The 15,716-nt window shown below is 46.9% G+C and overlaps 1 protein-coding gene and 1 long non-coding RNA gene across 6 annotated transcripts in view; one reads left to right on the top strand and one right to left on the bottom strand.

The window, feature by feature from the left end:
- The window catches only part of Actn4 (actinin alpha 4), a 69,295-nt gene that overhangs the window by 19,167 nt on the left and 34,412 nt on the right, over positions 1-15,716 (top strand). The window lies entirely within an intron of this gene.
- The window catches only part of LOC116101934, a 38,589-nt gene continuing 32,506 nt past the window's right edge, over positions 9,634-15,716 (bottom strand). The window contains exon 3 of the long non-coding RNA XR_004122950.1: positions 9,634-9,838. This is a non-coding gene — a long non-coding RNA (uncharacterized LOC116101934). The remainder of the gene's footprint in view (positions 9,839-15,716) is intronic.

Genomic DNA, 15,716 nt, shown 5'->3' with positions numbered 1-15,716 from the left:
TTCCAGACAAACCACAGGCAGTCACCCAGATGGGGCTATAATGTGGTATCTCCTTTCATGCTTTGCATAGTCTGCTTTCTGGATAGAATTGGACCTCTAAAGTGAATGCAGGTTCCGGATACAGTTAGTATGCCCCTCCTAACAGCCTTAGAAGGAAGTGTGAGGATTAAACAAGAAAGCCATCAAAGTTTCCTGTGGTTCATATCAGAGTGTGTGTGTGTGTGTGTGTGTGTGTGTGTGTGTGTGTGTGTGTAAGCCTAATCATAGCTTTAAAACAGTTAAATCAACGCACACATGTACCAGTGCTGAGAATGAACCCAGGGCCCTGGGCATGCACACTGTGCCACTGTGTCTTGCCCCAGTGATGGGTTCTAGGCAAGCCCTTCATGAGCTCTAGTCCATGCGGTTAGGTCCTGAAAAGGAGGAAAGTTTAGATGAGGTAGCTCTGGCTCAGACATGTCGACTGATTTATCTATTCAGTACCCTTGACAGTGCCTCCCTGGGTTCAGAAAGGATCCATAGGGCTTCTCTAACTTATGTGGAAATAGTTGTTTTCTATGAACACAACTTGGAAAGTATTGGAGCTGAAGGGGCTCTACTCAGTCTGCTGAGCCCGAATAGCTGGTGTTTGTAACCTCTTCCTAAACAGAAGTTTCTCTTTGTGCCCTATCCCAGCCTCTGAGCCCCACTATTTGGACAGGGTGCTCTCTTGTATCCCTGAGGAAATTCAGTGTTTCAGACAGTTAGAGATCACATAGCACCCTGTACACTTCTCCGGGCTTCGGAGCCATCTGTAGGTGGGAACATAATGTCATAGAGGTCAAAGGAGACCGGAAGTGGAGCTCAGGTTGCTCAACACTCAGTCACTTTTCAAAGGCAGGACAGGTGTGTTTTTTTCCAACTTGGATCTGGCCATTCAGTGGGTAGGCCTGTCCTTTGGAACACTGTTATGGGAATAGATGTAAGTTCTTTGGGGAATGAGAGACAGTGGTCCTAGGTTATATTAGGACGGGTGACCCACAAAAAGTTGGAATGGCTTTTGCAGCTTCAGGTAACCCTCACTGACTGCTGCCAGGTGAGACTGGGTCCTGGGGTGTCATTTTCTAAGAGGCTGGAATTTTAGTTTATAGGACATCTATCTATCTATCTATCTATCTATCTATCTATCTATCTATCTATCTATCTATCTATCTATCTATCGTTTTTCTCTGTAGCTTTGGCTGTTCTGGAGCTCAGTCTATAGACCAGGCTAGCCTTGAACTCAGAGATCTGCCTTCCTCTGCCTATGATTAAATAATAAATAAATAAATAAATAAATAAATAAATAAATGAGTTAAAAAATAATGTTGGGATTAAAGGTGTGTACCACCCACTGCTGACATAATTCAACTTTTTGGGGGTGAGGAGGTGAGACAGGGTTTCTCTGTAGACCAGGCTGGCCTCAAACTCAGAAATCTGCTTGCCTCTGCCTCCCAAGTGCTGGGATTAAAGGATAATTCAATTCTTAAACCAAACAGTGGAGCACACAGGACCGTCGTGTAGACCTGAAATCTACAGGAGTGTTCTGTAGACTACTTGCGGCTGCTTGCCACCTGCTTCCCGCACTTGGCCCTGTTGCTGCCTCTCTTTTACTGTTTTTCCTCCTATAAACTGCTGTTTCAGAATCCATTCCTCATGCTCCTTAGTAGCCACCCTGATAAAAAGATGAGGGCAGAAATGCCCAGCCTTTCAGTCCATTACCTCAGGTAATTAATGTAGATTCTCAAGAATGTGTATGCTTCTCCCATACAAATACTCATTTTCCTAAGCTCTGACCCTGTGGGAAGTGTTTTTGTTTGCTGTCCAGAAGGGCCTAAAGTACACACATGTGCACACACAGGCTGTGGTTTGTACCTACAGTAGCCCTAGGGAGCAGGCTTCACACAACCTGCCAGCTCAAAATCCACACAGAAGTAGCACAGGCAGGAATACTTGTTTAGGATGGACCCTTTAATTTTGACCTGGGAGATGTTGATAGTCCCTATTTGAGAAGGAACACCGGAACACTGTGCTTCCTACTGTTGAAAGTTGTTAGACCTCAGGAAAGCAGGAAATAGTAAGCACGCAGATGTACTGACTCTTGATAAAGAATGGACATGAATGCCGAGAAATTGGGTTTTCTAAGCTCTTAATTGAATCCTCTGCTAATTCTGTTATTGGCCCCACTGTCTTCATCAAACTTTGTTGAAGCTGCCTGTGACAAGCCAGGAAATGTCTCCATGAAGGCAAAGCCCTCAACTTCTGACTTTTTTGGGCTCTGTTGCCTTTGAGCTGGCGAGTATTTCCTGATTCGATTGTTTTCTCATGCTGGCCTTGAGTCCTTAAATGTTCCTTGTGTACCTAGAAATAGCTAGAGGAAAAATGGTTGCAATGCTTTGCATTGCTCACCACTTCCGTGTGCACAGAAACTGCCTGAGGAGAGGGCTGTGCATCCAGAAAAATGTCTGGACAGAGAGAGGGACTTCATCAGCCACTGGCCTGCTGTATAATCCTATAAAGAGAACATCTAGATCCCCATGGATTTGCAGCCCAGGGAACATCAGGGTAGGGACCAACATGGAGGGCCTTCAATACCAGCTGTGTGGATCACATAGCAGTATTATGTGAGGTTTTAGGTAGGGTTTTTGTTTGTTTTGACAAGAGTCACAATTAATACCCCTGACTGGCCTGGAAATTGCTATGTAGACCAGGCTGGATTAAAATTTTAGATCCCCCTGCTTTAGCTTTCTGGGTACCAGGGTTCCAGGTATTCACTCACCACACCCAGTTTTATAAGGGTTTGTACCACCCCCGCCCCAGCATATCCTTTTTGGTGGATTTGGAGAAAGGATGGCAGTGAACTGGAGCAGAGTGGGAGAAGCCATCTTACCAGCCATAAAATTTTTATTCTGTTTTGTTTATTAAAGTGGTGGGAACAAATTAGGCCCCCTGTCCTTGTGGAGCAGACAATGCAACTTGGCACACAACTAAGATAATGTAGTGTTCCGAGGTGTGCTCTTTCTGAGGTGAAATGAAGTTGGGAAGGATAGGCCTGGAGAAGGGTGTGAGAGGTGAGAAACAGACCACATGTCTAGGGGTCAGGTGGATAGAGCACCCAGAACCAGGGTCTCGGATTTTAGTCTAAATGTGACAAAACATTGTCCACAAACATTTATTTAGTCAGTGCTTTAGACACTGAGTACACAGTGTCAAAAAGACCAGAACAGCCCTGCCCTAGGGAGGCTCCCAGGCAAGAGGGACACCTCAGCAACTGTGTTGTTTGATGCTGGTACAGATGGCACACCAGCTTATAAAAGATCCCTTCAGCTTAGCCTTGCATGCACTCAGCATTGATAGACAATACACACCTTGGGGGTAAGGAGAACTGGCTTGCAAGCCTCAGGCCACCCAGCCTGTGAACAGCAGAGCTGAGAACCAAATTGTCCTTTCCCAATTTTCTCGGCTATTTAGCAAGATAGAGCAGCTGGTCTCCTAGTGAAGTTTGGATTCAGGCATGAGATGGCATCATGTCCAGAGGATGGGCTGTGGTGAGGAGAGAGCTGGCGAAATCTCTGGTTTCATAGCTCACTTCATGGTTCCCTGGACCCTTAGGTAGGAAAGAGGCATTTGGCTACAGATTGTGTTGGGGAACCTGATGAAGTGGTGGGAAGTAGAGGGTTGAGCGAGGAGGCTTTCTGAAGTCGGCTGCCTATATATGGCTTGGTCTCAAGGAGCAGGTGACGGTAGTGGGAGTTGTTTTCTGTGCTGCTAGCGGGAGGTGCCCAGTAACATTCCTTTGTAGACAAGCACAAACTAGATAGCTTTGAAATTGAAGGTTTGAAACCAGCCAAAGAATTAATCCTGGTCTGAGATTCCCCATGAGAGTACAGCCAACCTGGGTTGGGTGTGGTTTCTTGACTGTTGCTTTTTTAATAGCCCAGAAATAACTTTGGAGAAGGAGGATCGGTGTGACCATCTCCATGGTTCTCGAGAGCTGACCTGGAGCCTCCAGCTATCTGAAGGGCTCAAGTCCATGTTGTAACACAAGCACTTTGGCTAATGAGGTGTCGGGCAGAGGTTTCCTGGTGACGGTTCAGTTGAGTGAGCCCAGTGAGAGCACCACATTGCATCCTCCTCCAGAGGCCTGACCACAGGGTTCGTACACTTGTGAGCCTTGCTGTTGGTCCTCTTTACTGAGACCTGTGTGGTCAGGTTCTGAGTACTACCATACTCTTGAGCTTGGTTTCCAGGGATTCAGGATACAAGCTGGAGTGTACCAGAGATTCTCTACCTGCCTAGGGGGATTTCAGGCATAGAAGCCTCAGTTTTCTTATTTACAAAATCATGGCCCACAAATCTTCCTAAGCTAGCATGCATTATGTAGAATGCTGCATGTATGTAGCCTCTAGACCAGATATTAGGAGGGACACAGGCAGCTTTGCTCTGCCATAGACAGGCCCAGAAAAGCCCAAGTTGTAGCTTTTCATCCCAGGAAGCCCCGAGGGGCCCACCAGTTCTGAAACAGAGTCTTTGTCCCATTGTGAGAGCACTGCCAGGCGTTTAGGTCTTTGCACCAGTTGGAAGTAGTTTGGCCCAAGCATTGTCTTGGGCCCTCTGAGCTGTTCTCATAAGGGCTGATCATCACCCTGCTTGGATTGCTCCTAGGTATCTTTGTTCCCGATGGTGGGGCCCTGTGGCGTGTGCTCTGTCCACTAGTCTTTCCAGTCACATCCACATTTCCCAGATACGGCCATGTTCTCTCCTGCCTGGTGCCTTCACAGGGGTCTCTGTGCTAGCCTCTTTCCATTTCAGCTCCATCCCCTCCTCCTCATTTTTTAGACCTTAGTTTTCACTGTCTACTTGTAGAGTGGCCATACCTACCCCCCCCACACACACACACGTAACCCCATATATTGGTATTCTGCCTGCATGTGTGTCAGAGGGCATCAGATCCTCTGGAACTGGAGAGTTACAGTTGTGAGCTGCTGTGTTTGTACTGGGAATTGAACCCAGGTCCTATGGAAGAACACTCAATGCCCTTAATATGACCCAGCCATTTCTCTGCCTTCCTTCCTTCGTTTGTTTGTTTGTTTGTTTGTTTAGAGACAGGGTTTCTCTGTAGCCCTGGCTGTATTGGAATTTGCTTTGTAGACCAGGCTGGCCTTGAACTCAGGCCTGTTTCTGCCTCCTGAGTGCTGGAATTAAAGATGTGTGCCACCGGGCTGGAGAGATGGCTCAGCCGTTAAAGGCTAGGCTCACAACCAAAAAAATATAAGATGTGTGCCACCATTCCTGGCTTCACCTCTTTTTCTTTCTTTCTTTCTTTTTTTCTTTTCTTTTCTTTTTTTTTTTTTTTTTTTTTTTTTTTTTTTTTTTTTTTTTTTTTTTTTTTTTTTTTTTTTTTTTTTTTTTTTTTTTTGGTTTTTTCAAGACAGGGTTTCTCTGTGTAGTCCTGACTGTCTTGGAACTCTGTAGACCAGGCTGGCCTCGAACTCAGAAATCTGCCTGCCTCTGTCTCCCAAGTGCTGGGATTAAAGGCGTGCGCCACCACCGCCCGGCCCGATCTTGTACTTTTTTTAACTACAGCCATATTCTGCTCTCCATCTTCCATAAGATTGGACCATTTCAAAAGCAGAGGCACTGACTTGTTCACTGCTATACCCCTAGCATGTGGTTTGACATATGTGCCCAGTGAATAAATGTTAAGAAGATGGATCAGGTGGATCACATCAAACAGGTGGAGTGGAATGCTGTCTGACCTCCTCCCTTAGAATGGCCACTCAGTATGGTGTTAAGGCTGGAGATTGATCTACCCTTGGCCTGCCCTCTGAGAAAGAGGTTCTTACCTGCTAGGCCTAGCTCACTCCAACAAGCCTGCTATGATACATTTGAAAGCCAGCCTACTGTCAGCTGTACGCTATAAAAGTCCTAAGTCCTCTCTGGGACATTTCTAGGCCCAGCACGGCAGGCAGCTGTTCTTGAGTGTCTTGCCAGTCCAGAGACAATATGCTTTTTCAGTAGGCAGAGGAAGAAGCCACTACTTTTCATCTAGAGGAATGGGGATCTTGTCCTGCTTGGTGCACATATCCTCTGAGTCCAAGGAGAAGAGGTACTTGGATGAGGGCATCAGAAGGTCCTGTCCACAGACCTTTCTTTGCTGCTGTTGGTCCTTTGAAAAACTTTTTCTTGATACCAAAATTGCTGCCTCAAAATTAATATACATAGCCAGAGACAATGAAGTGTTTTGTTCCTGGAGACAGCTAACAATGTTAAAGCATAGTCCTGTAGTGAGCTTACTAGCCACCTTCCTGAAACCTGGCCTCCAGTGGCCCAAGTTCCGGGCCCCCACCCAGCCTTGAGATGTGCAGCACAGGAAAGGAGGAGCAAGCTGGTCTGTGTTTGCTGACCATTGTTATTTATGGGGCATTGGCAGAGAAGCCTGGGCCTGGAAAATGTAGAGAAAGATAAAGGCCACATGGTGTGCCCAAGCAGAATCTGATAGCTCCTCAGCTCTCTGGGCCATGGGACCCAAAGGCATACAGCTGCTCCCTTTTCTTTTTGTCTGCTGTCTAGCTTGGGTTGGGGCTTTGTCTCCCCGTGTCCCTCTACACCTTCTTCACAGGCAGTGGTGACCCATTCCCCGGGAACTAGCTGCTCTTGTTCCCAGCCTTTTGCTCTGTTCCCAGCCCTTGCCCCTGGGGCTTTCACTGTTTGGGAGACAAAACCTGAGACTGTTTTCCTTTTAAATGCAACCTTGCTCTCCAGGAGAGGGAAAGAAAGAGGTGGTTTGTTTTGTGACCATGGTGGGTGTGCTCCAGTCTGTCTTTGCAAAGGGCACAGCCTTACCCTAGCATCCTTTGCTGGGTAATGAATGCCAGGAGGAGAACACAGGGAGTTCAGTATGAATTTGAAGTTTGAGTGTAGGCTATGAATGTCCAGCTTGTACCTGGGGGCATTCAATTCTTTCTCTTGTAGGATAGTGCACTGGGGCCCACAAGCTGGGTTAGATCTGGGAAAAAGTCCTGCACTTAAATATTGGCTTTGGTGTATTTTTAAACTATAAACCTTTGCCAATGGAACCAATCTCTTTCTTCAATTCCTGAGTGCCTCTTAGTTCCCAGTGTCTGCAGCCCTTCAGAAGGCACCCAGGACACAGGCCAGTGTCTCAGCCTTCCTCTCCTCAACCTCTCTGCAGTACAGGAGACTTAAGGACTATACATGCATGTACACATTCACACATGCTGATCTTTGGAATAGTTATCAAATATTCTACATCTCCCACTCCTACCAGGGAGCACTATAGCATGCTAATTGATACCCATGGGTCCTTCTTGTTTGTTTTTGTTCTTGTAATGCTAGTTGTGGACTCCAGGGCTAGATAACTGAGTTAGGCAAGCACTGTATCACTGAGCTGTACCTCCAACCCCTAGGATGTATACACTTTAACATAGACCACAGTTACTATATTTGATGCTTTTGACTGTCAAACGCAAACCCAAATGTTCAACCCTAGATTCCTTTTTCCTTTTCTTCCTTTTTTCTTTCCTTCCTTCCTTTCTTCCTTTCTTCCTTTCTTCCTTTCTTCCTTTCTTCCTTTCTTTCTTTCTTTCTTTCTTTCTTTCTTTCTTTCTTTCTTTCTTTCTCCTTTTTTTAAGACAGGGTTTCTCTGGGTATCCTGGAACTCAATCCATGGCTGACTTCAAACTCAGAGATCATTTGCCTCTGCCTCCCAAGTGCTGGGACTAAAGGCGTGAGCCACCACTGCCCAGCAACGCCCCTTCCCATCCTCCTTCCAGAGTTGTGTCCAACCCTTGCTCTCACCCTCCACTATGTGCCTCCCTTTCCCACTTTCATCTTGGATGTGACATTTCACATGCTTTTCCCTGAGGGTCTTAGGTATTCTTCCCTTGGCCCTAAGGATCTCATCTGTGGTGTCTCCACTTCTCTGGGCCTGATCCACTCCTTGTGCCCAGTTATTTTCAGTCTCGAGTTTCTCCTCTATCAGCCGTAGAAGGCTTTCATTTTCTCCCGTGCCCCAGAGCCAGCAGCATGGCAGGTTAGGTTTGAATGAGTGTGGAATGAAAGCATTCGTGCTCTTCTGCCATTTTCAGACAGAAGTTTTCACATGCCTGCTGGTCATGTGGCACTTTGATTTTGGCATTCTCCAGTTGATGTTCCTAGGTTCTCCACACACACATTTTACAGTGTCCTTCATAACCCATCCCTGTCAGAAGCCTAGAAACATTTGACACCTCACCCTGTAATAGACACCAAGTTTCTGTCTTTCTCTAACCAGTAGTTCTTAACCTGTGGGTCAAGACCCATTAGGAGGATCCAACAGCCCTTTCACAGGGAGTGCTTCAGACCATTGGAGAACACAGATATTTACATTATGATTCACACGGTAGCAAAATTAGGAATAGTGGGAGCAAAGATAATTTCATGGTTGAGGGTCACCACAACATGAGGAAGTGTATTAAAAGGTTGCAGCATTAGGAAGGCTGAGAACCACTGCTTAGACTATTCTAGAACTCTGCCCTTCTTGTTCTACAATGTTCCTTCCATTGCCCTAATAACTCAGGACACATGGTGGGTAGTAGAAAGTGCAGATTCTACACCTGTAGCAATCCCAAGTGGAAGAGTCAGCCACTCTGCCTGGTGAGTGGGACACTGCAGTGTCTCGCCATCCTGTTGATCTCCTGGCTTGACTCCACTCACTGGAGTCTTGATGCCTTGGTGAACATTATCTTTCAGAGACTCTAATCAGGTCACTGAGTTAACCTGCTCTGCTCCCATCAGCACAGAGAATAAACCTTGCTCTCTTCAACCTTTCTGTATAGTGCAGGAGACTTATAGACTATACTACATTCATGTGCACACGTACACACATGCCTGACTCCTGTTGGTGCTGCACCCTACTACTACTCTCTGTTGTCCTTAGCACCTGCCCATTTGTGACTTTTTTCGTCATTATTCTGACTGTGGAGTGACCTTCTTCCCAGGCCACCATGTATCAGAACAGTGCTCCTCTTTCAAGGCCCAGATCATGTGTCCTCTCACCTTTGTCCTTGTATCACACTGCCCTGCAGTGACTGGCTTACCAGCATCTCTTTCCAACTGGACCATGCTCTTTTAGATGCCTGACTGTGATCTCCTTCCATGTCCTTGATCTCAGTTCTGGGTAGTGGGGTTCCCTTGGCAGGAGTTAGTTACCACCTGAGGAGTGCTTCTCTTCCTCTCATCTTTGGGCCTTTGAGGTGATGGTGTTGAGGCTGGAGAAGTGGAGGTTTTCCCTCTCTCTGAGAAGAAGGGCTCCCTGACTTGGCAGCTTTGCTGTAGAGCCAGGCTGCTCTTTTCCTGTCTCTCCTGTCAGGTACCATCTCGGCCCTGGGCCATACTGGGGTTTTGTTTGTAGAGAAATTTAGAATACAGACCTCTGCATAAGGGAATAGTCCAGGCCAGGCCATGGAAGACTGGAGTTGCCATCTGTGTAGTGCTTGCCACCCATGGAGCAAAGGAGCAGAGAGGCTAGGGTGGGCGGGCCAGATACACCCTCTGCTCTTCCATTGGCTCAGCCTGGGCCTCACCTCCCCAGTGGAATATACAGGCCACAACGGAGTGGAATAGATTTAATAGACTGACTTAAGATTTAAAGTAAACATGTCATAAGATATCTTGTAACAAAGCAGCTGCTTTCCAAATTGAGTCTCATATGAGTCTTCCATGCTACAACTTAGGCAAGAGCTGAAGCTGGGGATGTTCCTCCGGTAAAGTGCTTGCCTAGCTTGTGCACGGCCCTGGGATCAACTGGTCTCTAGCACTGCAAAAACAAACAGGAGAAAACACTTAAAATAAAAACTACTGAGGTTATATTTTGAGTATAGGGCACCATGACCCTATACCCCATTGTTGGGACACTGTTTACAACTCACTATTTTTTTTTTTTTTTAAGATTTATTTTTTTTATGTGAGTACAGTGTAGCTGTTCAGACACACCAGAAGAGGGCATCAGGTCTTATTACAGATGATTGTGAGCCACCATGTGGCCGCTGAGATTTGCACTCCGGACCTTTGGAAGAGCAGTCAGTGCTCTTAACTGCTGAGCCATCTCACCAGCCCTACAAGTCACTATTATGACTTAATTCTGCTGTCACTTTTGCTGTTGGCCCATTGTAAAGTCATTGGCTGAATGGGAAGTGAGGCCTGTGTCTATGAAGCATGGGTCAGGTGGGTGGGTACTGGAGCCACCTACTGGGTGCAGTGTGCAAAGTTACACAGAAGTCCCTATCTCTTTTGTAAGGAGAGGATTATAGAAAGAGGCTCTGTAAAGGACAGGAAGTATGTCCATTCCAACTGTCTGTGGAGTATGCTCAGAACTTTCAGTGCTCCATCCTCTTCCAGAACTCTAATCCCAGATATTCCCCCTTTGCTCCTCCCAACCGTGGGGGAGGGGCTTTTCTCTTACCCTGTGTCTGCTCCTGTTCTTCCCTAGCAGTCTATCAAAGGCTTTCCTTACCCCCAGGATAAAACCCTGCAGGAGTGAACCAGTACCTAGTGCTTTCTCTCTCTATTCTTGCTCTACCAGGGTGCCAGGCCCTTCCTAGGAGTAGTCTTTCTCCTACAGTGGTTCTCTCTGTTTTGCTCTTGGAGTGCTTGTGAGCATACACGTTCACACGAATGCGCTCCTAAGGAGAAGTCAGCACCTAGTAGGTATTGGGTACATCTGTAAATTGCAATGAATGAATGAATGAATGAATGGAGTCTGGCAGAGGTTGAGAGCAGTGGTTCCTTCTAGGGGCTTGGAGCTGCTGGAGAACGGCCTACCGATGGCTTTGAGGATTCCTACAAAGCCCAGCTGGTTTCTTTAGTTCGTGTGTGTGTGTGTGTGTGTGTGTGTGTGTGTGTGTGTGTGTGTAACCAAAACCCCAGGGTCTTTATGTAGCCCAGGCTGGCATATGTAGTCCTCTTATCTTCTCAATCTCTTTAATGCTGGGGTTTCTCATGAAGGAGCCCTGTACTTACTCTGCCCATTTTGTCCTGTCAGCCTAAAGAACCATGCCTCCCAGTGGCCCCTGCTTGCCCTGGCCCTTCTGGGGGAAAGTTCTAGGCCTCTCAGAACCTAGACAGGACTTGCTGTTCAGTTACAGCCTGAAGTAGATTTCCTCCACACACACACACACACACACCCCTCCCTGCCTTAAGCCAGGTCTCCCCACCAAGTGTGGGTGGGGGATGAATGGTAGAGCCTCGTGGTCCACAGGCCACCCACCCCTCCCCCTGTCTAAAAGTCACATAGATACTGTTGGACTGCACCTTTGTTTTCTGAGTCACTGGCCACAACCTGTCATAAGTTATTTCCTACTTTCAGAGCAGCTTTATCGGTTGTTGCCTGAGCAACCTGGACTAGATTTGATGTGGGGTCAGTTAACACGTTGCGTTGAAATCTGTCATTGTGCCCATATAAGGCAAACTCCTTGGGTTACTTTTTACCTTGGCAGAATCACAGGAATGTCAAGGTAACCAGGCTACCTCAGGAGTTCTGAGTCTCACCTGGTCACCTGACTTGCCTCCGTCTTCTATGACTCACCCTACAGCCCAGGCACTGTGTCTCATCTCAAGCAGGCACCAGGCACCATCTGGGCTGGGAATCTGCCTGAGGGTCTGAGACTGCTATTGGGCTAGTGTCTTCTTAGGGATCCGATGAGAAGCCATGTGAAAAGTCTAATGGGGATTGAAGCAGACAGCGGAAGTTGTTAACGCCCAACTAGGCTCCAGGGGACTCCAGGCCTACCAGTAGGTAGCTCCTTCAGTACTGGGAACCTTACCTGTAATATCAAAGAAAGCACCATACACAGGGAGTGCTCAAGAATCATGAGTCATTTCTATAATTACGTTAGGGCTAATGTAATAATACCCCCACCTAATCACAAAAAACACCTCTTGTTGGCTCTCTCAGATCCAGCCCCTTAGTAGCTTTGAAGGGTGGGTTGCAAGGATATAAAGCTCCCTTTTCGTTGTCCTCCCCTGTTGAAATGGAATTCATCCTGACCATGCCCAGTGCTCTGCCCCAGTGCGCCTGAGCCTCCTAGAGGCTCCTGAGCCTCCTTCTAGAGAAGCCTGACTGGTCTGCTCATTGCTAGCTAAGGCCAGGCTGAGAAAGTGTGTGGGCAGTACAAGCTAGGGGGAGAGTCTGCCCTGTCACTTGGCCCCAGCAGACTGTTTCACCATTTTTAATGGTGCCAGCTGTGAGTCAGAGGTTTCAGTCGCTCCCTGCTGGATCCTTCTAGTCTTGTAATTACTCTCTGACTGTAGAATCTGATTTTGGTTTTTCTTTTTTAAAATTCTCCTCAGACATCATTCTATTGTTGGTGTAAGTCTTACATCCTTGGAGTCTGAGATAGACCAGATATGTGTGCAGCCGTGGGGAGACTCCCAAGCCTAGTGTGTACCTCACAGCATCTCCAGACCAGGGATCAGCTAACACCTATTCACAGGAGGCTGGGGCAAGATCGAAAAACAAAACAACAACAACAAAAAATGATTGGATAATTCCTAATTCCTCCAGTTGCCTCTTGGCAAAGTCTGTACTAGAAGGCCAGGGTTTCTGGTCAGAAGTCTTTCCTAGGTTGATTGGATTCCTTCGCTCTCACCTAGAGCTCTCTAGCCCCTGCTGGATGCCAGCCTGAGGGGAGTCATTCTGGGGCCACACCAGTTGACCTTGGACTCAGAGGCAAAAGAAAGATGCTGTGGATATGGACTCTTGCATTCCCCTAGGACTTTAAGCCCTCTTGAGATGGACCTTCTAACCACAGGCTCAAAGGACAGGACACCAGTGGAAGCAGTATTTGTAAGACATGTACTTGGCTTCTGTATCCCCTCAGGGGGTTGAGACCACAGATTTCTAGACTCATTTTTTTGTACCCTGGGCTTTATGGGCCCACCCTCCAGGTCTCTCTGCTTCCATAAGAGAATGTTGTGAACTGGAATCAAAATATTCCAAAAAAGGAAAAGGTCACTGAGCTTCAGTTGCAAAGGTGAAACCAGTCCAGTTAACAGTCCTCTTATAGTTGGAGAGTCCCAGTATCTGTGTGCCGTGAGTAGCAGCAAAACCACGCTACCTCCTGTCATCTGGAGGAGAAAGAAGAGGAGGAGGAATAGAATGGGATGCTTGCTTGGGTCCCCATGCTCTGGTGTCCTGCTTGTGGCACTTAAGAGCTATGGGAAGAAAAGCCAGGCAGTGGTGGTGCACGCCTTTAATCCCAGCACTTGGGAGGCAGAGGCAGAAGGATTTCTGAGTTCCAGGACAGCCAGGGCTATACAGAGAAACACCCTGTCTTGAAAAAAACAAAAAACAAAAAAACAAAAAGAGAGAGAGAGAGCTATGGGGAGTTCCCTGGGTTGCCTGGAACAGAGGTATGGTGCCTGCTTAGACTACAGCCCCTCAGCACCTGTCTGATTTCAGCTCCCTCTTTTCTGGATGAGCAAGGCAAGGCCCTAGGGAGATTTGTCCATACTAAAACCTTAATTCTGACACTGGGTCTCTGATACCTGTTAGTGTTGCAAGCCACTGTGTCCAGGTCAGAATCAGCTGCCTTGTCTATCTTTTGAAGGATCAAAGTTTAACCAGATATTCAGTCCTCCACCCTCACCTGGAAACCTGAGCTCAGCTGTAAGCATTGAAGATGAATGGGCTTTTTGTCCTTGGAGCTAGCTCTCCCTGTCCTCAAGGTGAGAAGAGCAGCCCGAGGACCTTCCTGGCAGAATGCCAGGGGAGTGGGCAGAGCACTAATTTTAAAACTCTTTGGGGAGTGGATGTTTGGACTTTTAAGAGTAACTACCAAGGTAGCCTTCACTCATTTCCTTCCTGGTGAAAATCTCAGTGGAGAGGGCTGAACCTGCCTCCTCCGTCTCCCCCCCTAACTTTAAACCAGGCCAGTTTCGTCCTACACAGGTGGACTTTGCTTTGGGAGGCTGGACACATCTCCTTGGGGAGGACCTAGTTCTGTGGCTTGTAATCTGAATAGCTTTTGGTTGCCTGGCTAGTTCCCTGAGTGTGAGGTAGCTCCAGAAATCTGTGTAGCTAGACGGGGACAATTGGAGCACCTTCTAACTCCGGGCTACCTATCCTTTGTCTCCACCCTGACTTCCTGTGTCAAGTGTCATTGTCTGGGATCCACCTCCAGGCAATCTGAGTCATTTGGCCTTTGGTAAAATTCTGCCATTTTTAAAGATTAAATTTATTTAGTACGTGTGCACATGCCACAGCACCTGTAAAGCTCAGAGAACAACTGAGTCAATTCTCTTCCATCACGTGGATAATTATTAGGCTTGGTGGCAAGTGTCTTTACCTACTGAGCCAGCATTCAGGTGGCAGAAGCAGGCAAACCTCTGCTCAAAGCCAGCCTGGTCTAGAGAGCAAGTTCTGTAACAGCCAGGGCTACACAGAGAATGAAAAGCTAAGGGAGGGATTATCAATTGATTGTTAGATGCCAGATAATTTAATTAGGGAAGAGAATACCCTTTTTTGTTTGTTTTGGGTTTTATTGTTTTGTATTGTGAGATAAGGTTTCTCTGGGATTAGAGGTGTGGGCCACCTGGCTGGAAAATAGTCTTTTCAACAAATAGTGCCTGAACAATTGAACACCCCATGCAGAGTGGAGCTATATACCTCACTACACACCAGAGGCACCTCTCTGTGGCTCAGAGACCTTCCAAAAGCAAGCCCTAACTCTCCGAGATCAAGAGTCAAATGGTGGTTGTTAGATGAAGTACTGTACAGCTGAGCCATGTCCTCATCCCAAGGGACATTATGCAAATGAATGCCAGTCCACATAGATATTTGCAAGTAATATTTCTGATGAAGATGTAATGTCCTGCAGGTATAAAGAACTCTTGTACATTGTAGCAATGAAAAGATGACATTTAAAAATGGGCAAAGGATTTGAACAGGCATTCCTCTAAACAAGTGGTCAGGGTGGCCTCATACAGATGTTGGATGTCATCAATCAGTAATCAGGACAGGAAGTATAGGGAGCTTAGCATCAAATTAAGTGCTTGCCCAGCTTGTTGGGTTTGATTTCCCCAGCACCCTACCTCCTCCACCACCACCACCACCACCACCACCACCCGCTCCCCCCCCAAAATAACCCACACAGAGAGATGTGAATTTACACTCGGTTATAATAAAAATGGTCAGGTAGAGCATGGTTAGACCAGGAGACAAAGGAACTGGAATTCCTGGTAGGAATGTGAGATGTCCCGTCCTCTCTAGGAAGCCGTTGGGCAGTTCCTCAGATGATGAAAATCATAATTACCAACCAGTCTAGAAATCCCACATCCAAGATACCCAAGGAATTGAAAACACATTCATGCAAGGATTTACGGCCACCATTCATAACAGCCACAAGGTAGAAGGCTTTTGAAAAGGGATTGTTAATCAGGTATATACATGACTCAACATGGCTGAATCTTGAAGACATACTAGGAAGAAGCTAGCCTGGATAGGCTGCATGCTGTCTCTGTATGTGGTGTCCAGAAGAGGCAGCCACAGGGACAGGAAGTGGGTCATTGGTGCCTAGGGGCAGTGGCCACTAACAGTTTTCCTGTGGTGTTGATATATATCCTGGAAGTAGATAATAGAGATAGTTACACATTGTAAACATAATCAAACCCTGTGTGATTTTTTTTTTTTTTTTTTT

This window comes from Mastomys coucha, unplaced genomic scaffold (assembly GCF_008632895.1).
Source record: "Mastomys coucha isolate ucsf_1 unplaced genomic scaffold, UCSF_Mcou_1 pScaffold21, whole genome shotgun sequence".
Classification (NCBI taxonomy): Eukaryota; Metazoa; Chordata; class Mammalia; order Rodentia; family Muridae; genus Mastomys; species Mastomys coucha.
Note: the sequence above shows the minus strand (reverse complement) of the source record. Positions and strands in the feature narration are given on the sequence as shown.